Raw genomic sequence first — 25,828 nt, 5'->3', positions numbered from 1 at the left:
CTGTCTGAAATAGAAACTTTTACAGCGGGTATAAAGATGTTTAACCGTCTTCCAACCAGTATAAAGGAATGTTATAGCAAAAGAAAGTTTAAAAAATGTTTGAAATCCTACCTTGTACAAAAAGAACCGTACACTTTTATAGAATTTATGTCTGGCTGATTGTTTTTTTATTTTTTATATATTATTTATATTATTTATTAAATGTTATTACTGTAGTTCTTATTGACGACTGAGATGTATAATTGTAAAAAATTGTACCTATTCAGAAAATAAATGACTTATGACTTATCATCAGGCGGTTAAAATGTCATATCACTCAAATTGAGGTAATCACAAAAACACACACATTAAACACGAAAACACGGATTGACATTGTACAAAGATACTGGCCAGTACAGGACACTACGACGCAGCACGGGTAGATGCGTGGTCATGACAAATTGTTGGACTAATTGGTTATCAAATCGAAATAAAAAATTGTTTGTTTAATAAAATGTTCACTGTTTGTCGAAATAACCCTGGTAAGTTTGTCTTTAATATGTTCAGTCGTTATTGAGTCAGATTCGGCCTACAAGGTCCGATCTCAAAGAGCTTCGCTCAACAATTAATGTTAAGCATATTTCATTGGGTTGTTTTAACAGATCGGAATCCTCAAAGAGCTAAGGTTTACTAATTACTTTTATATTCATTTTCCGGGTTATTTGGAGTGTAAACAGTTATTTACCGGGGGTGGTAGGGGGGGGGGAAGAGGGGGGGGGGGGGTTGGGGGGTGGTTGGTGGTTTTGAGAGACAGTCGGACAGTCTCAGTCTGTGCCGGGTGGTGGCGGTGACTCCTTGCTGTGGCCGATGACTAGCTCAACTCGCTCACCACTCTGTCAAGGTAACTCATACGCCCTCGCCTTGCACAGCTCAGTAAAATAGACATGCTGAATTCTGTGTACGTTAGGCGTATAACCTATCTATTGCCAATTACGTCCTAAACGTACGATTAATTAGTGAAGCCCAATAAGCATGCAAATTTATTTTCGTTATGATATTGTAATGATAGTAAAATGAGTCCACAGTCCTTCTAATATGACACAAAACATGAAAATCCAGTCATATAATTAGTGCTATTCCTTGTTCAAATCTACTTAAACTTTATTAGTCACCTTACACATTACGGTCTGGGAGATATGATAACTGTAAAAAAGTTTGATTGACTTTAATGTCGTGATAAAACTTTTTGACGGAAAGTAATAGCTTCACATGGGCAAAACAGATTTAATAAATAAATATTTAAAAAGTGTCAAATGTAATCCAAAAGGTGCCAATACAGTATGAAGGAATGATTCAAAGTCAAAGTCATTTGTTGAGCCAGATTAACAAAGACAGTTACGTTGGCCAAGTCTTAGCTAAAACTACATTTCTTTAATAAAAGAAATTAATTTAAAAATACAAAATAAGTATAATACAATCATGTAAAAAGACAATTTAAAAAAAAAATTAAAACAGACATTCAAATATTTCTTTATTACAGTTAAGAACATTTAAAAACTAAGAGTATGTAAGTTTTTGAGTTATCGACGGAAGATATGATTTCACCACACAAATCGCATGTTAATTGTCAAACAGCATGTCATGGGCCACAATGTATAAAGAGATACTAACGGCTGTAAACAAATAAAGACTGGAAAAATTGAAAAAAATCAATAATTGTCCTTGACAATTAATTAATTGTGTGAGATTTGAGCTAGTGGATCTCTGGTTTTGCTACCTCATACGTTGAAAAACATATAATATATTTTTACGCTATTTCTTGGGTTTGGTTTAGTGACACAAATTTCAATTTTATCATTGTGGGACTAACGGATACATTTCGATTTCGAGATTTGCAAATATAAATATTTGAACGAATATTGTTTTTGGTTTCCGAGGACATCAAAATGAAAAATTAAATAGATTTAGTTATTTCCACGTCACCTGTGGTAATAATCCTTCTCTTTAGGGAAATTCGCTAAAATTAAACCTTTGTACCGGTACTGTTTTATTTAAATCGCCAATTAATAAGTAACCGCACTTTGTTTATTCGGGTGATAAACGAAACCAAAATTTGAAGGTGTAATAACATACATCATATGACATACTCATTTTCTTACTACAATTAATATTTGATGGAAAAATGGAAACAACGAAATCCCCTTTTGATTTATTTGCGACATTACAATTTCGTCCTGGGGCAAAATTAACCTGTCGACCTCGGATAGCTAATCTAATTGAGAATGTCCAGGGTTGGTAGTAATAATAATATTATTTAGTTTAAAAATATGGGCTCAGATATGGGACTCAACAAAGCTTCTTATTGCTACATAAACTTCCTCTAATAATTAATACTATTACTGTATTATTCTTATTTCCACTAAATTTGTCCAAACCCCTTATTTTATATACTAGATACACAAGTATACATTTTTGTTATAGGATTATAATAAGTCAGAGTCAGAGTTTTCCAACACCATTTAGAAGCTATGTTGTCTTCTTTAATTCAAAAAAACGCTTCTATTAGCCGGAGTAAAATAACAAATCGACAGTAAGAAAAATATATTCACTAACTAAAATGTACAAAGAGTCGTTAAAAATGTGACAAAAGGCAGACTATATGTACGTTCGTAGCTTTAGTAGTAAGATTGTTTGAATATTTAATTAGAGTAAATAATAAAAGATAAACAACCCCGTCGCAGCAAACCTGCAGAGTAAGCGAATTTCGATTTACTTGACAGGATTTCTACTAAAACATTTCCTTAAAATTGTCAGATTAATTTCCTATTTAAATAACATTAATGTCAAAGAGTAGGGCCTACTTAGGTTTGTTGCTACATGCAAGGTAATGATGTGGGGTTTTATTAGTAGGATAGTTTGTCGGTGCCGTTTTTTGGGGGGCGGGGTTTTTGGGCCAACTCACCCGCCCCACGTCTAATTATTACTAGTACGTCTACCATTCTCCCTTCCAGTTGTTTGATATGTTGATATGTTGTTGTCTATATTTCTGTTTTATCTATATATATTAACACTGACATCATATTATAATATATTACTGTTCAATATATTTAACAAATGACACCTGATTAAACATTTTTTTTCTGCTATATTATTATTGTTTTTTTTTTTACCAAAAGTTGGAACCTATATAGTGTACTTAAATTTTAACAGTTTTGCTGTATCTTTTGACATTTTTGAGATACAAGTGATTTTAAATCTTGCTATAAGAAAATACTCTAAAATTAAAAATTAATTTAAATTGGCTTACAACCTTGTAAATTGGAGACCCACTTAGTTGAAATATAGTTAAATGACAAATTTAAGAACAAAAGATTTCTATAGTAACGGAGGATCTTTACAAAGAAATAGAATGTGGCTTGCACTTTTTGTTTGATACCTCTGGATATAGTAAAGATATTGTCAAAGCTAAACATCTCCATAGACTTATATTATTTGATCTGTCTTGTAACTGTGCAAGATTACTATGAGAATGTTGCAAGAATTAAATCTACAAATCATCGCCTTCAAACCTTAACTAGGGATAAAAAGTGCTACATTTTCATGATGTCAAGAGGTTTATTCTAGAATATGACATCAATACTATTACAAATTCATTACTAGAATACATATGAGTTTTTACATCAAATACTCTGAAATTTGTCCCCTGTGAAGCAAAGCTTGAGTCGTAAACATCAAGCGAACATACTATATACAATAACAAATACATAGATAAATCGATTTATTATATTGAATTGTAACATGAACTATTTATAATATTACTTTTGTGTTATCATTATAATAGACAAATCACTACAGCTATGCAATGTAAATCTGAGAGTTAATTATCATGATGAGCTACAACTTTTAATCTAAATGGAAAAGCTATTCAAACATATACAGGGTGTCACAAAAAAGTGTGATGGGCTATACAGGACCTAATTCTACATGCAAAAATAAGTCAAAAATGAAGAATAAAATTTTTTGGATTTCGGCTTAGTTTAGCCGTAATCTGCCATTTTGTTTTTTTGGGGAAAATATTTATTATTTCAAAATCCCTTTGAGATACTTTTACGAAACTTGGCAAAATTGTTTACACTATAGTAAGTAACATTTATAAAAAAAATTATTATTTTTACTGAAATTACTTAATACGTTACATAAATTATTACATTACATTTAATACATTTTAATATTAATAATTTCAGTCTAAATTACTAAAATAAACACAGCTTCTTTATTTATGAACCGATTTTATTTATTTTTGTTTTGTTGGATTTGTCACAATAAATACTAAAACTTTTGTGTCTTACAAAATTGTGATTTAGGTACCGGTTTTCATGAAATTTGGCATTAAAAAATTCAAACGGCCGCCATTTTTAAATTTGGAAAGTTAAAATAGTAATTTTTTTTATAAATGTTACTTACTATAGTGTAAACAATTTTGCCAAGTTTTGTAAAAATATCTCAAAGGGATTTTGAAATAATAAATATTTTCCCCAAAAAACAAAATGGCGGATTACGACTAAACTAAGCCGAAATCCAAAAAAATTTATTCTTCATTTTTGACTTATTTTTGCATGAAGAATTAGGTCCTGTATAGCCCATCACACTTTTTTGTGACACCCTGTGTATCCACGAAGAAAATTGGTTTGATTAGGGGGATGTCTTAAATCAAAGAAATAAAATTACCCAACAATTACTAAACACAGGTTATCAGTTGGCCTAAGGTAACAGTTTTCTTCAATTCATAATACTGGAAAAACTTTGTTGCAACATGTTAACTCGAATTGAAGCAGATCGTTTAGCATTCATTATAAGTTATCAATTAAAACTGAGAGCAGAAATAATGTAGGTGAACCTGTACGACCCAAACAGCGATATTTAAAATTAGTTTCTAGCAAGTGTTTAAACAACTCTAAGATGTAGCTACAATTATTCGAATTCAAGAATAAACTTTTCCTCGGCGTTATGTTTCATACTATGCGGCTCACTGAGCCGCACGGGTTCTCAAGTACAGTAGATTGCAGAATTGACTTAACTGGCAAATGAGTTTAATAAAAATGTAATATTGCTTACTGGTTTGATCACGATCAGCTGTATTGAAGTAAACAAAAATCAGCAGTAAATGGCTTCTAATGCTATTCTTCCCGCCGTCACGGGATCGAGACCTTTAATTTTAGTACAATAAAAATATGTTTTGACGAAAAAAAATTAGCACAGGCGGGGAATTTGGTACAGATGTTGGGTGTACCTTCCTTTTGAACATACTAAAAGTCCCCTAAAATTGAAGCTGTGCTACGGCCGCCATATTGGAAAATGGCGGCAAATTTCTGTATTTTTCGCTATAGTGACTTTATTATTAGAGATACAGGAAAAAGCTAAATATACAAAATGTAGTCCATCTAAAAATTATCATCTTTCTCTAAACCCAACGGTTTTTGAGTTATTTGCGATTAAGTATATTTAGTATTTTCTATTTATCAAAAAAAAAGTTAAACACATTAAAATTGACGGTTACTTTCAAGATTTAGGATAATTCATCCCATTTAGTTAAATAGTGTGATACTATAAAATCTTAACATTTAACTTTATCTTATGAGTAAAACAACTCCGCCACAGCAAACCTGCAGACTCAGCAATTTTCCATTTGATTTGATGTTTTATTAAATGTATATAAATAAAATTAGGTTCAACAGGTAACTAGGTTTGCTGCTACAGGTAGGTTATTATAGTGTATTTTTTTAGTAAAATATCAATGACTTAGTATCAAATAACCAATTTTCCAAGTTTTGTTCATAATAAAGCTATAAACAAGCTAACTACAACAGTTGACGTATTCATAAGAACTAGGTGAAACCCGTCGAAATCGACGGTTACTTTCAAGGCTTACGCTAATTATTCTATCTAACTGCGATAAATTGAGTGAAATAATACAAATTTTGAGCATTTAGCATGGTTTAATGAGTAATAAGTGTAAAAACAATAATGACTATTGCGTTAGCTACAAAATATGGTAGATCATTCAAGGAATAAAATATTTCACATACCGTACGGCATCGGAGTTATTATTACTACGTTAACTGGTTTCCCTTCTTTTGGAAAACCTTTAAATAGTTTTAAAATTGTTTTGGTGTATCTTTTGGGTTTAAAAACTTCCGCGATTTCATCAGAGTACTGCAGATAAATCTATGCTTTTATTTGACAAAAAATATATGTTTGTTGAAAAGGTACGTTCTTACTTCAAAGGGAGGTCCACCTGTTAAGCTGTGTAAGTTTGATTTTTTCCTTCGTCACGTCGCGTCGATCATCATATCGTACCGTACTTCTGTGCCAATGAATAACCCTCTAGCATAGTTTTGAGAAATTGGTCGTGGAAATTCCTTGAGATGCGGATGCCATTTGTCTCAACCTTATAAAGTTGTCAATATAGTCTCTCTACGAAATGGTAGGTGTAGTGAAGCTGGCTTTTATTCTTGAACTATTGTCCCCGTTCATATGGTCGTGCGGCTTCATTGGAAACAAATAATGCAAATGGCATAGCAATTATGCATTTCCAAAAAGAAAAAAAACGGTAAATTGGCTGATACGTAAATAGTGACGTTCACATGCATTGTTGTAATCAACGTATCTTATAAAGGATGATGTGATCTAGTTTAAAAGGAACTTGGCCTTTCTATCATGACAGTATTTGCTTAAATGGTAATTACTCTTTGTGCCATTTTTTTAGTCAAAAAGTGGTGTTATTTTCAATAATCTCACCACCCAGTGGGCCACAGTCCATTATATAGGCCACTGCAAATAATTTGTCAAGATAGGTACCATTTTAGGCAAGGTTTCTGTGTTTGGGTGTTATTAGACATGATAAGAGAGTAATGAACTTTTTCTGCAGATGAATAATCTGTTGGTTAAGAGAAATATAAATTATAAATGTCACAATCTGAGTTTGAGCATTTTGTAACGATCTGGGCAAGTTAAATAGTATATTGTATACATCTATATTAGTCTATGTTTTCATAAGTAGAATGAATATATCGAAGTAACCTCTCTGAAAAGTTTGCAGTTAATTGAAATTTTCCAGTTTAATGACTTTCTAAATCATACACATATTTCTACATAAAGATTATTACAAATTTAATCCAGTTGCTGTAAACCACTATTATTTAATAAAATATGGACACGGCTCATATGGGTAACGTGCCCTTCTGCACTTGTATTATTTTGTATTGTATTTACACAATCGAAGATTTTTCCAATGTTTTAAATCATGTATGACAATAATCTCACGAACCTATGATCTGTCTTGAATAATATAGGCAAAATTGGTCAAAAAGGCAGACACAACCCGTACAATAGATATAAGATAATAAATAATTCCAAGAATTACTGTGATAGTAAGATTTTTCACTGATTTCGCAATGGAACGTTATATTGCAAAACATGACATGATACAGAAGAAAATCAATTTTATAATCAGAAAATAACATTACAAATACTTCTTTTTGGCAATTCAGAACTCCCTATTAATGTGTGTTGTTTAAAATGCAATTGAAATATTAACAGCTGTTTCATTAAATAGTAGTGAAAATAATCCATATGACCGAAATGTAAACAAATCTGTGGAGGGATCTTTAAAGGCTTCTGGGACAGAGCCCTAAGTGAATTTACTTCGTTTTTCTTTTGGTAACTCATCTACAGACCAAGACCTTTCTTTTGACACCTCTAGGCCTGTTTCACATCTACCCGGCTGCCGGGTGCCGGGTGTCGTTTAACCGGCAATGGGGTGAAGAAGTATATGGCACCGTTCACACATGCACGGCATGTGTCGTGACCGGTTAATAACTTGCCCGGCTGCCGGGTACTAGTCGAGGGATGCCGGGTGCCCCCTCGGCGAAGGCCGGCAGCCGGTGCCGGGTAAACAAGCCGGCTGGAGTAGTGGGTATAGCGGCCCAATGTGACTGTTCACATACAACCGACACCTGCCGTCTGTCGGATGCACCAAGAGTACTTTTAGTTCAGTTCTTTGTAGTTAATGTGTATTAATTTTGGGTATTTGTTCGCAAAGTTTTGGTCATGTCCATGAATAGACCATAAACTACTAATTAATTTAGTTCAAGAGCAGAATTATTTGAATTAAATAGAATTTTGACTCAATTTATTTTTTTATTTTATTTTATTACATAATATTGAATTAAATTTTACTAAATTCAAACTGAATCAAATATAAAAAAATCAAATATAAAATACGATTGCAATAAAGTTATTTCAAAGTACTTAACATTACAATTGCTCTATTACGTTCTATTTCCATCCCTACGACACAGAAGTTTCACAAGCTGGAGTACAACTGCCGGAGTGCCGGTGTCGGCGTAATGTGAAAGGTGCACTCGTGCCGGTGCCGGCTAGAAGTCGGGTTAACGGCATGCCGGGTAGAAGCCGGGTAGATGTGAAACGAGCCTACCAAGTTTCTACGCCCAGCCATTCACTCAAATTAGTGGAAACAAAGTTTCCAATGAAATATTTAGATTCCCCCATGTTAATCTTATTGGAGAAACCCCAACTTTGATGGAATATCCTGCCCAAACTAATAAAGATATCAAAAAACTAAAAACACTTTGTAAAACTACAGATCAGGGCAATTTTGTTGACACTTTAATCACCAAAATCGGTCCAAAAATGAGGGAGGAGTTCTGTTTACAAAAATCGGCTTAGCGTATTATATATTCATAAGAATAGCATGGGAGTTTTAAATTTACGATTTACAAATTTGAATATGCAAATTTTGGTTGTGTTTATTAAAAAGATGGCGATTATTTGTAACGATTCGAATATTAACCGAAGGGGTTTTCAAAAGGAGATGGAGCAAGTTATTTAAGTAATATTAATTCGTACCAAGGATCGGAAATATTGAATGCAGTAAGGTAATCAACCATATTTTGTTAAGTACGCAATAGTCATATTAATAATTTTATCCTCATTTTTACCCATTTAATAATTAACATTTTAATACTTTGATGTCACCACCACAGTAACTAACTAGACTTGACATCCCATTGTAAATTTTTTTAAGGTTGTTTTTCGTGTCTAGTTCATGTTGGTGACTGTAAATAACTTCTTGATCAGCATTGTACGTGTTATTAAATTTACGGAAAGTAAATAAAAGAAACGTCTTATAACACTTAACATATATTTACGCTTATACTGTTACTCACAAGACGGTAAATATACAAAAAAGATGGTAAGTGGTTTTATACCATCTGTTTTGTATATTTACCGTCTTGTGAGTAACAGCAAAGATTACATATGCAGCATATGTAATCTTTGGTAACAGTATAAGTGTAATATATGTTTTAAGTGTTATAAGACGTTTCTTTTATTTACTTTCCACTAATTAAGTATAGTATAGTATAGTTTGAAAACTAAGTATGGTGGGTTTTATTTATAAAAAATCGGTGAAACCCATTGCAATCGACGGTTGCTTTCAAGGTTTACGACAATTATTCATCCCACATAGTTGATATCAGAGCGATACTAGCTGGTAGTGCCATCAAAATATTAAAATGTTAATTTATTAAATGGGTAAAAATGAGTATAAAATATTAATATGACTATTGCGTACTTTACAAAATATGGTTGATTACCTCACTGCATTCAATATTTCCGATACTTGTAACGAATTAATATTACTTAAATAACTTGCTTCATCTCCTTTTGAAAACACCTTCGGTTAATATTCGAATCGAGACAAATAATCGCCATCTTTTTAGTAAACACAACCAAAAATTTGTATATTAAAATTTGTAAATCGTAAATTTAAAACTGTCATGTTAACTTATGAATAAGTTAACTGTTGTGGTTTGCTCGTTTATAGCTTTATTATGATCAAACTTGGAAAATTAGTTATTTGATACTAAGTCATTGATATTTTACTAAAAAAACACACTATAATAACCTACATGTAGCAGCAAACCTAGTTACCTGTTGAACCTAATTTTATTCACATACATTTAATAAAACATCAAATCAAATGGAAAATTGCTGAGTCTGCAGGTTTGCTGTGGCGGAGTTGTTTTACTCATAAGATAAAGTTAAATTTTAAGATTTTATAGTATCACACTATTTAACTTAATGGGATGAATTATCCTAAATCTTGAAAGTAACCGTCAATTTAAATGTGTTTAACCTTTTTTTGATAAATAGAAAATACTAAATATACTTAATCACAAATAACTCGAAAACCGTTGGGTTTAGAGAAAGATGATAAACATAAAAATGTGTATTTTTAAATGGACTACATTTTGTATATTTAGCTTTTTCCTGTATCTCTAATAACAAAGTCACTATAGCGAAAAATACAGAAATTTGCCGCCATTTTCCAATATGGCGGCCGTAGCACAGCTTCAATTTTAGGGGACTTTTAGTATGTTTAAAAGGAAGGTACACCCAACATCTGTACCAAATTCCCCGGATGTGCTAATTTTTTTTAGGTTTATGGAATTTTTCTCTTATTTTTACTGCACTATTTGAGCCATCTCCCGTCGTTCTACGACTTCCCAGTCGCCCATAATTTTGACGCAAATAATCGGCTTAAATAATAATAATTAATAATTAATAAATAATTAATATATAGATGAAGATGATAAGTACGTTTCGTAGGGTAGAAAATGTTTTCGTAAAAATCCAACGTCAATTAAAACATATATAGAGGTATTATGTTATTTAGTTTTTCTTTTTGTAAATAGTTCTCCAACAAGATAACCCTATAAACTCCAAAGTAGTATCGTACAATGAACTAGATCAAATTGTTTCATGTTTCAAGAGGGTTAACCACAGCAGTACGCATATCATGGACTCATGTGCAAGAGGAAACTACCCATTTCCCCAAATAGCTCTTGCAGGTTTTGCCATTTACAAGAAACACTGAATGTTAAAAGCTTTTCGCTAAGAGAAGCTCCATCACCTTGTCGCCTCTAGATTTTACTGAAATCCGCAAAGGGGTTTCCACCAGAGAGAAAAGATAAGACGTAAACTACCAGCAAAAGGGGTTCTTTTAATCCTTTTATTCGAAAGTGTATCTTACACTTACATGTTAAAGATTTCAACACAGGTATAATAGCGTATTTTGGTATATAGTTTAATTTATATTTACTAGCTGTGTGCCCGTTCTATGTACGGGAAATTGTAAGTTAGTAAGCTGAAACCTTCTTATATTCAAAACAGGAGTTGGTTTGCATATTTAGTGTGCATATCTCCAGATATGCTGTCAAATCAATTACTGTATAGGAATACAACAAACCTTCGCAAATACAATAACTGAGAGTTTCAAGCCAAAACGAATGCTTCGCAATTAAATGTCATCCGATCGTGTTAGTCCATAGTTTATATTCAATGATAAAAAGAATTGCTTTAGAGATCTATGAGGCATAGCCCTAAGGTAGACATATAATTGAAAGTTACTTTCCACATTGGTTAAAAATAGTTAAAATACCACCTCAACCTCACCCTTGCACACTTTATTCCGATTGAAATTTTAATTAACAAAGGTGCTCTTGTCTTTTCCACGAAACACTGAGAAATAAGGACATTAATGTGTTACCAACAGACATACACACACAAATACAGAATTGAATTAGGGAATTTGTAACGTTTTAACCAAAGCAAAGTAGGCTACATTCAAAATAAGTATTTGAAATTTAAGATAGTGTCGTCAAATTTTATGATAATCGTATTTAGGCCTACTTCTTGCGCAGTAATGATGCCACCTGTAATGAGAATTTATATTTGCTTTGCTTAATCCGAAGACGACTCAAAATGGTGTTGAAACGACGGCATAATTTATGAAAAGAAGTACAAAAGACGATTTAGATTTGTAATAATTTACAATAGTTATTCACTTCAAATATGTATCATTGCTATTGTTATTAATATTATTAATCGTTTTTACAAAAATATTTATCATGCTTAATGAGATATTTTTATAATTTATTGTTTTCTTGGTTGGTCCATGTTTAATTTATTCTATACATATTTGTGCCATTAATTCCATACATATTTTAATTATTAATTCAACTATGTATTTATTTCTCGTTACTCTTAGTTCTTTCATTGTCCAAGTATTTGCATGTACCATATTTTTATTACTGTTAATTTTGATACTCCTCTCATTATTATTATCTAGGCTATAGGCTTTTCAGTCATAATGAGAAATTCATAACTTGTAATCAAACTGTAAAATTCGTGTGAATCTGTTGCAAATATTTAAAAGTGAATAAATACACAGGTCACAAAACATTGATATGTTAACAACGTAAACCTTTCAAAATTCGTGATGGTTTGCTAAAAAAATCTTTCACTTAATGTGTTATTATTTTCATAGCATAAACTAACATTTTGGAGCCCAGACAGAAAACGCAAAAATTATACAGCAAGACATCAATTAATTTTAATAAGAAATAAAGTGCAACACCAACGATAACTAAGCTGTACCGTAAATAGTGATGTGTTTATATGTAAAAGTTATTCTTGCTGCTACCATCGGTTCTAAGGAAAAGTACCAGTGCCAAAAATCAACGTTTACAGTTCGGAACTATAGTACTTACGACCAATTAAATGTGTTGATCAAGTCCCGAAGTTATTAATCTCCCTTGGTATTGGATTTGTTTTTAAGTTTTAGAAAATCAAAGTTATTTTCCATTAATTGCATTATTTGTAAGCAATTTTTAATGTTAACATATCGATGACAGTTTGAAGAAACCAATTTTATCCAACCAAAGGTTTCTTATTTAATAGATGACGTAATCCCTAAACAATGATTGGTATATCTAGCAAACATTAGGAGGAAACTAGTGCACCTGTTGCTCGAATTCGAGCAATTGCAAAGTATTACGGGCGATATTTCAAAACGAATAACAGTTATAATTTCCGATAACTTAAAAGAATCAACTCAAAGATAATGTAATCAATCACTCCACTCTAGTTATCAAAACTGAAAACGAATGCTCTTGTGTGTATCGTGTGTTTACTATTAACAGCTGTAATTAATGCAATTTATTTGTCCGTTTAAGTAAACAAAATATTTCATCCATAGAAATACATTGGGATTTTGATGGCCTGTGGGGCAAAACCCGAGAACCTTTATTACAGGATTTGGTGAAAGGGGGCATCTACACAAACAATATTTCATTTTTAACACATAGTTTGTAAAAATCCGTCCATTATTAATGGAGGAGTATCGTTTCGTAGAAATCGCCTTCACGTATTATATATAAGGATGTGACAAACATCGCACAAAGCTGGGGTTTGGAACATTTGAAGTTTTATTTTCTAAGTAGGAAGGCCATGTATTCTAGGGAAAAGTAGGCCTACCGGTATCAAAAATCGTCGAAATGTGGTAGTGAATAACTAGGCCTACATACCCAAGAGATGGGCTATGGGCCAAGATTGGCGGTATGGCCCAGCGATTGCAGCAAAAAGAGGTGAGTAGAAGTAGAAACAAAAAGTGACACATTTGGAAAACGAGTTTAGCTACAGCGGGCTCTGTTACGATCACAGAAAAATCGGAAAGATCTTCCGAGATCGCAGCTACATCCGCGATCTACCACTACAGTTGGGATTTTTTACTTTACACTTTACACATCTGTCCTTGAAGCGCTATCAATGAGTGGAAACCTTGTTTGAAGCTATTGGCGACGATGATTGAAAATATGTAAATTTCCCAGCCCTATACAACATTGATTCACGGTCTTTTCCCCGGTTATCAAAACTCAAGAACAATTGTTGCACTTGCAATCAATTAAATCCATTATGTAAGGTACAACGTTTTTAATCTCACTTGGTTTGGATGTGCTTACATAACGTGATCGGAAATGGCTGCGGTATTTGTAAACAGTATTTAATGTAAACATATCAGTGACAGCTAGAAGTGAGAAATAATCCGAACAGCTGTTCGTTATTTCATAAAGTTTAATAGTTAAAATAATTTATTTTTGTAAAAAAATACAACCGACTTCAAACGCTCTAAAAATAATGAAATAATTCCAATAAAGTAAACTTTTGTATTAGGCAAGCTCACGTATTTTAAGTCGGCGCGGCTCTATGATGATTTTTGATACAAAATTGAAAGAGGGTGTCCATATTGCAGGTGACTATCTATAACTAAAGGTGTTAATCTGCATTTCTTTTTCATAGTTACCGTATGCGTTAAGTGTTATTTTATTACCGTAATCAGAGATCGGCATTATAGTGGTATACGAGTATCTTTAAAAAGATTATAACGCATTTAAATGTTTCTAACTTGGAAAAGTAACTTTTTAATACTAAACTAGCTTCTTTTCCCTATCATAATATCAAACTAAATTATTTTCCTATTCATATAGAATATTTGTGTGTGTTATTTTCATAATGCATTTATTCTGAAGTAAACATAAAATACAATAAAATATTTCCTTTAATATATAAACAAAACAGTTCAGTATTTATTTTTTATATTTATGTTATCCAGCTAAAATTTATTGATTTTCAAAATACACACACAATATTTAATTTCAATCATATTTGAAGTTTGAGCCGCGCCGACTTGAAATACGTGAGCTGGCCTAATACAAAAGTTTACTTTATTGGAATTATTTCATTCTTTTTAGAGCGTTTGAAGTCGGTTGTATTTTTTTACAAAAATAAATTATTTCATGATTTTTAGTGACTGTATAATTTTTTATATATTAATTACTTGAGGATTTTTGATAAGCAAAACTGTTTGAAACAATCAAAAGTTCCACAGAACAATCATTATTTTAAAACTGCTTGAGTCACCTGTTCAGGTTACATAATCAATGGGTATGAAAATAAACATCTTTAGATATTCCTTAAGAAAGAAAGGGTTGTTCATTACGCCTAATGAAAAACTAATTGTCTTTTCTAGATACATTGAAATGTCAGACATCATCGTTTCCTGCAATCGGTGTGCTTCTACATTATAAAAAGAAATACAGTAACGTCTCAAGCCTTTTGGAACAATATGAAAGTTATTCCTCAGCTACCAGCACTAAAAAATCTCTCAAAAGTGGAAAATTGGTCGTTAACACCATAGTACCTTTCGTATAGTATGTTTGGAAAATATTATATGAAAGATTGGTTCAGCTAAAAGTGGTGTAAGTCATGTAGGGGGTTTTGTTTGCTCAAGATATAGCCTAGTCGAAATTGCAAATCATCTTCCTCTAGGACTTTCCGAAGCAGGCACAATGGTATTGATAGTAACTGGGTAGAGAATATTAATAAACATTCCACATCTGCAAATGAAATATGTATATGAAAGATTGGTTCAGCTAAAAGTGGTGCAAGCCATGTAGGTGGTTTTGTTTGATCAAGATATAGCCTAGTCGAAATTGCAAATCATCTTCCTCTAGGACTTTCCGAAGCAAGCATAATAGTATTGATATGATATAGTAACTGGGTAGAGAATATCAATAAACATTCCACATCTGCAAATGCATGTTTAGTAATTGAAATATTTAACACTTTTAAGACAATTGACGATTATGCACTGTCACACTTCTTAGGTCGTGTAAGGAATAATTGCATTTCATTTATATTAAGACCCGTTTTTACGAATGCTTTGGTTTTCACAATACACCTTTATTTGTCAATATCATACAGCTATTCACTGAAACATATATGTTTTTGTAAGTCAGAATATTCAATACTAAATACAGAATTACTGTATACACAAATCAGGTCAAACGTTAAAATACATTTTTTATAGTAGGTAACCAAAACAAAATGCATTTTTTCTCAATGTAATTCATTAAGGCTCCATGGCAAGAAATAGTTTATTGATCAATATGAAGCAACTGTTTCATGAAGAATTGTCTCTACCTTCATTTAAATGGTTTCAACTAACAGCTGTAGGAATGTTATTATTATGTATTGCGTTCTCCGAAACGGCACACGGAAGATTTCTCAGGTGCCGTTTGACGTCACTAACTGCTGACTAGGCATTTATAATTTTATTTTATTAACAAAACTATTTTTTAGAATAATAAACCTTTATTCGATTTTTCCATTATCAGCACGTTTGGTTAGTTTGGTTAGGTTATGACAGTTTAATTTAATAATAGAAAATTATAAAATTGTCTGTTTCTTCAGATGCAGCAGTTAGTGACGTCAAACGGCACCTGAGAAATCTTCCGTGTGCCCCACCGTTGCCTTCTCTGCACAAATGTAAACAAAATAAATGTTGAATATTTAAGGTTTTCAGAATTTTTCACCGAAACAAATATTATACTTAAACATAATATATAAGGTACCAAATAGAAACTCTCCTGGTTATTTTGGTGGTGATCGGTAAAAGAATCACAGAGAAATTGGCGAACATACATAGAAAAAAAACATCGCCACAAACAAATTGAGAACCTCCTCCTTTTGTTGGTAGTGGGGAAGTCGGTTAATTAGGAGGAAACTCGACAAAATTGCATAAAATTGGGTTTTGATGGTTCGTTATTTTATTTCCAAAGTAGCAAGGCCATATTTTAGTAGCCAAAGACACTCTCACCAATCCAGTGAATACAGAAAAATGATTGGAATCTTGATCTGTACTCTACAGTAGTTTTCTAGGAGTAGGCCGTGTAAATTGACATTTTGGCGTCACAGACAGAATGACAGAAATTGAGATAAGACTCGTTTCGGCTTTCCTAGGCTATGAAACGTAAAAATAACCAAAAACGGCATGATTCTACACAATTTACAGACAAAACTGTAATATTATTTATATACAGTAGATAGCCTATACAAGTTTTAAAGTAGAATTTTCTAATTCCTTCAAAGCATTGTCTCATTGCAAGTATTAATTCATTAACCTACTTCATACCATGAATACAGACAAGAAATACGGCACGAGTTAATTACGTATTAATGCGTGATACCGGTTTTTTCATGAATGACAAAAATCGTTCTTTTCACGTTGGATAAATACCTTTCGCTTAAAAAAAAAAGAAACAAAAAAACTGTTTGTACATCTAACAGAAAACACCAAAATACTAGCAGCGTATATTGAACACTTTGTGACTTCAAAATCCGTGATATATTTGAATTAATTTACAATTCTCTATTGCTCTCATTTAAGTTGAAAATTACTATTATTTTGTCGTGATAATCATTAACTTATAATATTTTGAAGAAAACCCTGAACATAACTTTTTAATTAGTTTTTCCAATACAATATGAAATTAAGCACACACACAAAAGCTACATACTTCATTCTTTAGCCCAAGTTCGAAAAGTGAATTACTGCATTTTCCATGGCTAACGGCAGTTGATAAGGGTGAAAACGAGTATTTCTCATCATATCACTATTATTTGCTTTGCCCTATTATTTTCACTGTGCGCGATCTCTTCGAGGCAGGAAAACACAAAATCTAACGTGATTGGGTAATTATTTCCTTTGTCTTTTAAACAAAAAACATTATAATATTAATCTATACATTAATTACGTAAGCCAATTCTTTGCGTCAAAATTGTGGGCGACTGGGAAGAAATATTAAAATTCTATGATATAATATTGCATTGTCTTCCATTTGTGAGCTATGTTTCAAGTTTCAAGTTACTAGCTCATCGGGAAGTTAGTATAAAATTAATTGGAAAATTTGTACCGGACAAGAAAGCGAGCTAATAAAAACGTTTTAAAAACAATCAGTTTAATTTGTACACATATGGTTTTTGTTTAGTACCGAAATGAACAATTCTATTTGCACCATACTGAACTTAGGACATGTTTGTTTTACAACAATAATTACAAGTTACACAGATTACTGAAAACATTGATATCCATCAATCAAGGAAATCACATTGATCATACAAAGGAATTCGACCACCTTGCCGTAAAACGTGAAATATTTTGGGAGTTTCAAGACGATGGGAGTGGGGTCAGGAAAAGTACACACTACAGTGTTCACAAGTAGTTGCTTATACAATTTTGTCTTGAAATAAAACACACATCGGGACTCAAGTTTTTCATTAATTTTATTCTCTAAGGGAGTTTTATATGCGACAGGAGCCAGCTCGATGGCTGGCAATTAACGTGACATGAAAATTACTTGCCTGAAATATTAGGCAAATCAACAGTCAATTTATAATATGTTTTTATTTTCAATTATCACAGTTGAAATACCATACATATATATATGGGATACAATATTCAACTATATAAATTGTTTATTACAACACATGGATATTATATTTCTATAAGACCTGCTTGATTGAATTCCATCTTTACTTTAACTCATTTTCACTGATTTCCTTGCTTGGATTGTTTGGAAAGTCCCTAGTTTGGATTATAGTACTTAAATACTAAGTTTGGCTTGTTATCAGTACACTAAGAGAATCGGTTATGAATTAGCATATAATTTGGCAAATTACGTCATCCAGATCCTAATAAGGTGTACAGAATCATTTAAATTTTTTCATCATCCATTCCTCTAAAAATGCGTAACGTACTGAGGTGAAATACACATTGTAAGCATTTGTTCTTATTTTATTAGACAATTTCCCCTATAGAGAATAAGCGGTTACCGTAGTACTCATCATGGTAAGACCTGGACCCGGGACCGATTTACATTTTCGTTTTGAGGTCCCTAGAGACCAAAAACACCATACGTTCAAATTCATATGTATATATACAGGGTGTTTGGTAGTCAGTGTCAAATATTTTAAGGCATTATTATGCATAAAAATTGATATAAAAATACGCAATTTGGGTAGTTATATCTCACTCCTACTTCCGGCAACAGCAATTTTTAGAATTTTCTAAATTTTTTGACATTGCCTAATAAAATCTCATATTTCTCAACTTTTAACCTACATAATGATATTTTCAATGGCATTTTTAGAATCTTCATTAAACTTTCTATCAAACACCTATAATATGGTACAGCTAAACCCATTTAAAAGTTCTTAAAATTGACTTAAATAACAAACGTTGAAAAATCAATAAAAAGGGCGCTAGAACTCGCTTAAGAAACTGTTTTACCAAGTCGTGTTAAAAACTGTCAAATAGTATAAAAAACATCTCCACATTTTAAGCTTTAAAATGATATGCAATATGTGACATGCAATATCAGCCTAAGAGGACAAATATTGCTTTAAACATTAAATTATCATTTTTTTCATTAACTGCAATCATTAATTACAAGAACGCATTTATTGAAAGTTATGTGCAAAAGGTATCTGTATAATAAGGTTTACCCCAAGTAAACTTAAAAAATCTAATATTTTAGTACATATTGAATACCATGGTACATAGTCAAAGGGCTTTGAGTTATTTTATACCAGGTTAATATAGAGAATTTTATAAATGCACAAGTCAGAGGTAATTAAGATAATAGATAATTAACATTATTTTAACAATTTAAGTTATTTATACAGAATAATTTTGAAATACAAGGTAATATTTTTTTATATAATTGAATACAAACAGAACCATGGAAAACACCATGGAAGCTGCATCTTAAGAGTTTTAAATATGTGGTTAAAACCAGGGCCGGGGATAGTAGCTTGTAATTGTACTAGCTGCTATTCCCGGCCCTGGTTAAAACTACCTGACTTTGCGCGTTCTTTAGCATTTAAAATTCTTTAGGTGCAGCTTATCCATCATTTTTGTATGTTTCCAATAAGAAATATATTAGGCCTACCTTGTATTTGAAAATTTGTTCGGTAGAAATATTCTTAATTACATATGATCAGTATATTCGTAATCACAACTAACGTGTGTATTTATAAATTTAACTACTTTTACGAGGCATTCAAAGCACTACAACTAGTTTGGACTGTACTTTACTACAGTATTAAATTTTACAAGTTTAATTGGGAAATACTTAATTATACAGACGAGAGCACGCCCCGTGGTCGAAAAATCGACCAAAAGTATGTTTTGTGCAAACTTCTCTATATTTTCACCCCACACTGTAAATAAAACACGTGATTGGAATGTCTTCCATTTGTTTTGATTTTCTGTTTATATTTTGTTGTTATTTCGTCATCACCATAGCAACCCATAAGACCCATGTAAATTTTTTTAAAATTTCAAATTAATTTTTTGTGCTTATTTTTGAGCCTATTTTAATTTATAAAGGGATTCTGCACACCTACAGGAAAATAGCTTTCTAACGGTATGCGTAGATTTTCCCTACGATACACACGAGCTGAGAAAAAAGGTTTTAAAGAAACATGCTTGCCTATTAATATATAGATAGATACCTTTTGCACACAACATTTACTAAATGCGTTCTCGTAATTAATGAGTGCAGTTTTGTGCAAAAATGATTAATTTTATGTTTAATGCAAATTTTTCCCTTAGGCTGACATTACATGTCACATATTGCATATCATTGTAAAGCTTAAAATGTGGATATGTTTTTAAACTATTTGACAGTTTTTAACACGACTTAGTAAACATTTATCTTAAGCGAGTTGTAGCGGCCTTTTTATTGATTGTTCAAAATTTGTTATTTAAGTCAAATTTAAAAACTTTTAAATGGTTAAGCTGTACTATTTTATACGTGTTTTGATAGAAAATGTAATGAGGATTCTAAAAACACCATTGAAAATATCTTTATGTAAGTTAAAAGTTGAGAAATATGAGATTTTATTAGGCAATGTCAAGAAATTTGGAAAATTCTAAAAATGGATGTTGCCGGAAGTAGGAGTGAGATATAACTATCCAACTTGCTTATTTTTATAGCAATTTGCGTGCATAATAATGCCTTAAAATATTTGACACTGACTACCAAACACCCTGTATATATATATATACTCGCCTTTGGCTCGCTGGGGGCTCCGCCCCCAGGCCCCCTTTTTTGGTTGGGGATAAAAAGAAATGGGCCATGGCGCAAGACCTGCAATTGAGCCAAATTTCAGATCTTTAGCTAATCTAGAAGTGGGTAAAATTGATTTAGACCGATGCACCTGTAGGAATAACATTGGGGGGATTCTAATTTTCGTGGGGGGGGGAGTTATGTTTGTAAAATGTCAATTTTGAAAAGGGCGCAAGATCAACAATCATGCCAAATTTCAGATATCCAGTTAATCTAGAAATGGGTAAACGTGATTTAGACTTATGCACCTGTAAGAATAACATTAGGGGGGGGGGAGGATTCAATATTTGGGTGGGGGGTTGAAAATACGACGCCCCCAGGTCCCCTTTTTTGGTTGGGGGTAAATACAAATGGGCCATGGCGCAAGACCTACAATTGAGCCAAATTTCACATCTTTAGCTAATCTAGAATTGGTTAAAATTGATTTAGACCGATGCACCTGTAGGAATAATATTGGGGGGCCCCAAATTTTGACATTAAACCTAAGTTTTGGGGGTCAAGGAGTAAAGTTACGAAAAAACACGTAGTGTTTAAAATTTAAAGTTAAGTAAGGAGAATACAAAGCAATATTAATTTTTGCAAAAACAAATTATTTAAGTATGAAAAATGGCGAAAACCGGTAAAAATTTAAAGAAATTTACCAAATTTTGAAAGTAGGGCGTTTTTTGAAGGTTAAGGAGTGCGATTTTCGGGAAACACCTATTAAAGGTTTGTAGAAAATTTGATTCCCGTTCATGAAAATCCTTTCAAATATTTTCTATCTCTTACTGTTTTCGAGCTATAGGCGATTGAAAAAAATGGGTTTTGTCGTTTTTAGAGGTCCGCCAGTTTGGATTTTTAAGGTGGGTAAAATTTAAAAATGGGACTTTTGCAAAATTTGCCATAAACGTATGATTCCTTACTACAATAGTACCAAATTCCAAGTCTCTAGCACGTTTCTAAACGATTCATATGACCATACCAAAGTCATTATATTTTAATCTTATTCTCCATAAGAATAACATGGGGCTCGTAAAAGTGGTAAAAAAACCTTCAAATTTTGAAATTAAACCTAAGTTTTGGGAGTTAAGGAGTAAAGATACGAAAAATTATTAAAGGAGTAGAATTTAAAGTAAGGAGAATACAAGAACCAAGGAGAATACAAAGCAATAATAATATTCGCGAAAAGTAATTATTTAAGTATGAAAAAATAGCGAAAACCGGTAAAAATTGGAAAGAAATTTATCAAATTTTTAAGGTATGGCGTTTTTTGAAGCTGAAGGAGTGCGATTTTTGGAAAACGCAATTTAGGGTTTTGTAGAAAATTTAATTTCCTTTCGCTAAGATTCTTTCAAATCCTTTCTATCTCTTACTTTTTCGAGCTACATCCGATTAAAAAAACTTGTTTTTTCGTTTTCAGAGGTCCGCCATTTTGGATGTTTGGGGGGGTTAATATTAGAAAATGGGTCTTTTGGGAATTTCACCGGTAATGTAAGATCCCATACTACAATACTACCAAGTTTCAAGTCTCTAGCACGTTTCTAATTGGTTCAGATGAGCATACTAAAGTCGGCATTTTTCAATGTTATTCTCCATAAGAATAACATGGGGCTCGTAAAAGTGGTAAAAAACCTTCAAATGTTGACATTAAACCTAAGTTTTGGGGGTTAAGGAGTAAAGTTACGAAAAAAGACGTACTGTGTAAAATTTAAACTAAAGTAAGGAGAATACAAAGCAATAATAATATTTGCAAAAAGGAATGATTTAAGTATGAAAAAATAGCGAAAACCGGTAAAAAGTTGAAAGAAATTTACCAAATTTAGAAAGTAGGGAGTTTTTTGAACCCGAAAGAGTGCGATTTTCGGAAAACATCTTAAAAGGTTTTGTAGAAAATTTAATTCCTGTTCCTGGATATACTTTCAAATCTTTTCTAGCTCTTACTGTTTTCGAGCTAAATCCGTTTGAAAAAAACGTGTTTTATCGTTTTCAGAGGTCCGCCATTTTGGATTTTTGGGGGGGTTAAAATTTGAAAATGGGACTTTTGAAATTTTCACCATTACCTTATGATCCCTTACTACAATACTACCAAATTACAAGTCTCTAGCACATTTCTAAACGATTCATATGACCATACCAAAGTCATTATATTTCAATCTTATTCTCCATAAGAATAACACGGGGCTCGTAAAAGTGGCAAAAAACCTTCAAATTTTGAGATTAAAATTAAGTTTTGGGGGTCAAGGAGTAAAGTTACGAAAAAACATGTGATAAGTAAAATTTAAAGTAAAGTAAGGAGAATACAAAGCAATACTAGTTTTTGAAAAAAAAAATTATTTAAGTATGAAAACATGGCGAAAACCGGTAAAAATGTAATAAAAATTTACCAAATTTTGAAAGTAGGGCGTTTTTTGAAGCTGAAGGAGTGCGATTTTCGGAAAACGCCCAGAGGGTTTTGTAGATAATTTAATTCCTGTTCCTGGATATACTTTCAAATCTTTTCTAGCTCTTACCGTTTTCGAGCTACATCCGGTTGAAAAAAAGTGTTTTTTTTCTTTTTCAGAGGTCCGCCATTTTGGATTTTTGAGGGGGTTAAAATTTGAAAATGGGACTTTTGCAAATTCCACCGGTAATATAAGATCTCATACTACAATACTACGCAAATTTGAAGTCTCTAGCACGTTTCTAAGCGGTTCATATGAGAGTACCAAATTCGGTATTTTTTAATGTTATTTCCCATAAGGATAACATGGGGGGGGGAAATTCGAAATTTCGGGGGGGTTAAAATTTGAAAATGCGACTTTTCGGATTTTTCCCGGGGGTTTAGTCACTAGACCTACGACCACCGAAAATTTCAAGTCTCTAGCTCATCTAGAAGTGGTCTAGAATTTGTATCCCTTAGTTACATATGCGGGATTTATTTAGATATGTCCGTTAGCACGATAACTCGAGAAAAAATCATCCGATTTTGATGAAATTTGGTAAAAACGTGTAAAAATACGTTTATTCGGTCGAGTTCGCGAACCAGCATGATCCAACTGGACTATGATCCAAAAACCCCATAAACCCCGGTTTTATGGGGTTTTATGGGGCAAAAATTGGGTTTTCCCATTTTTGAGCCTAAAAATTTAAAATTTAGCATTTTCTTTCCAAACCATTTTCTAGAGCTTAAAAAACAAATAATTTAGTATATTGAAGCGTTATTATGCGCCTAATGGTTACGGAGAAAATTCCAAAAAACTGTAAATTTAAAATTCCAATGTTATTCTTATGGAGAATAAGTAAAACTGTTGTAGTTTGCTTGTTTATGATCATATTTTGATCAAATTTGGGAAATGCACTCATTTCATACTAAACTATTACCATTTTACAAAAAGAAAAACACGTTTTTACCCTCCCTGTTGCAGCAAACCTAAGTACTCGTTAAACTATGTTATTTAAACTAGCTGTTACCCACGGGCTGCTCCACCCCGTTTTACTACATTAGTATTAATAAAACTATTGATTGGTTAAGTTAAGATAAAATAAACAAAACAGAATACAGTAATGGTAATACGAAAAAATAATAACAGCTGAGGTATTTTTAACATTAGGTAAAAGGAAAGTTCCCTTTGGAAAGCAATTACGACCTTATAGGGCAATTTATGAAATAATGGATAATTTTGCGCAAGGTTTCTCGTCATGACGAACATTTTAAGTATATGGTTTATGGGGGTGTGACTTGTAGTTTTCTCAAAAGTTCATGGGTACTTTTGGCTTTATACAGGGTGGTAAAAAAGTCCCTGGACAGTTAAATATTTTAAAAAAATAATGCAGATAGAGCTACAATACTTGGTACAAAGTTACAGGGCATAAAACTCTATTTTAACACATATTCAGTTATCCAATAACTCTTCAGGGGGACGGCCCACAAGGAGTCGGAAGAAAATCTTAAATGGAAGCATAGGTCAATATGCACATCAAATTAAAGGTCTTTTTTAGTAGAATACAATGCCGCAAACCGCACTTCAAAAGGTTGATCCTGCGCAAAATGGCAGATGTTCAAAGATTTCTTGAATCCGCCATTTTGAATCTTTGAACGACTGTCATTTTTTATTCAGGCATTCTTTTGAGCTTGAATTTACGGCATCGTAATCTACTAGGAAAGACCTTTAATTTGATGTGCATATCGACCTATGCTTACGTTAAAAATTTTCTTCCGATTCCTAGGGCTGTGCCCCCTGAGGAGTAAGCGTATAATAGCAATGTAAATTAAATGAATCTTTGAACAACTGTCATTTTGCGCAGGATCAACCTTTTGAAGTGCGGTTTGCGGCATTGTATTCTACTAAAAAAGACCTTTAATTTGATGTGCATATTGACCTATGCTTCCATTTAAGATTTTCTTCCGACTCCTTGTGGGCCGTCCCCCTGAAGAGTTATTGGATAACTGAATATGTGTTAAAATAGAGTTTTATGCCCTGTAACTTTGTACCAAGTATTGTAGCTCTATCTGCATTATTTTTTTAAAATATTTAACTGTCCAGGGACTTTTTTACCACCCTGTATAAAACCAAAAGTACCCATGAACTTTTCACCCCCATAAACCATATACTTAAAATGTTCGTCATGACGAGAAACCTTGCGCAAAATTATCCATTATTTCATAAATTGCCCTATAAGGGTTTTCACATTATTTTACACATAACACTCCCAATCCATATACAGATATGAGGTGGCAATGTTGGGCGATCGTTGTGTGATTTTTTTAAATAATTTGATACAATAACTGTTTTATAAACGCCTCTGGCAACTCATAGTTTCGACATTTCCAAAGTGCAGGTCATACCCACTCATAATAACGACCTTTTGTTGTAAATTTTAATAACGGTAACATTATTAAAATTTATGCCGCTGCAAGCGATGTTTCAAAATATTAAATTTCTTGTAAGAAAACCAACTGAACTATGATATTTACCTAATGACACAGTTCCGTA

The 25,828-nt window shown here is 32.3% G+C and overlaps 1 protein-coding gene across 1 annotated transcript in view; it reads left to right on the top strand.

The window, feature by feature from the left end:
• Window positions 1-814: 814 nt before the first annotated feature.
• Window positions 815-25,828, top strand: part of LOC128983048 (uncharacterized) — a 331,667-nt gene continuing 306,653 nt past the window's right edge. The window contains exon 1 of the mRNA XM_054402183.1: window positions 815-880. The gene's annotated coding sequence lies outside the window, so the exon portion shown is untranslated. The remainder of the gene's footprint in view (window positions 881-25,828) is intronic.

The sequence above is a fragment of the Macrosteles quadrilineatus genome, unplaced genomic scaffold (assembly GCF_028750875.1).
Source record: "Macrosteles quadrilineatus isolate MER2022 unplaced genomic scaffold, UCM_ALF_1.0 Scaffold_1__1_contigs__length_201487025, whole genome shotgun sequence".
Taxonomy (NCBI): Eukaryota; Metazoa; Arthropoda; class Insecta; order Hemiptera; family Cicadellidae; genus Macrosteles; species Macrosteles quadrilineatus.
This window is presented reverse-complemented; position numbering and strand designations above follow the sequence as displayed.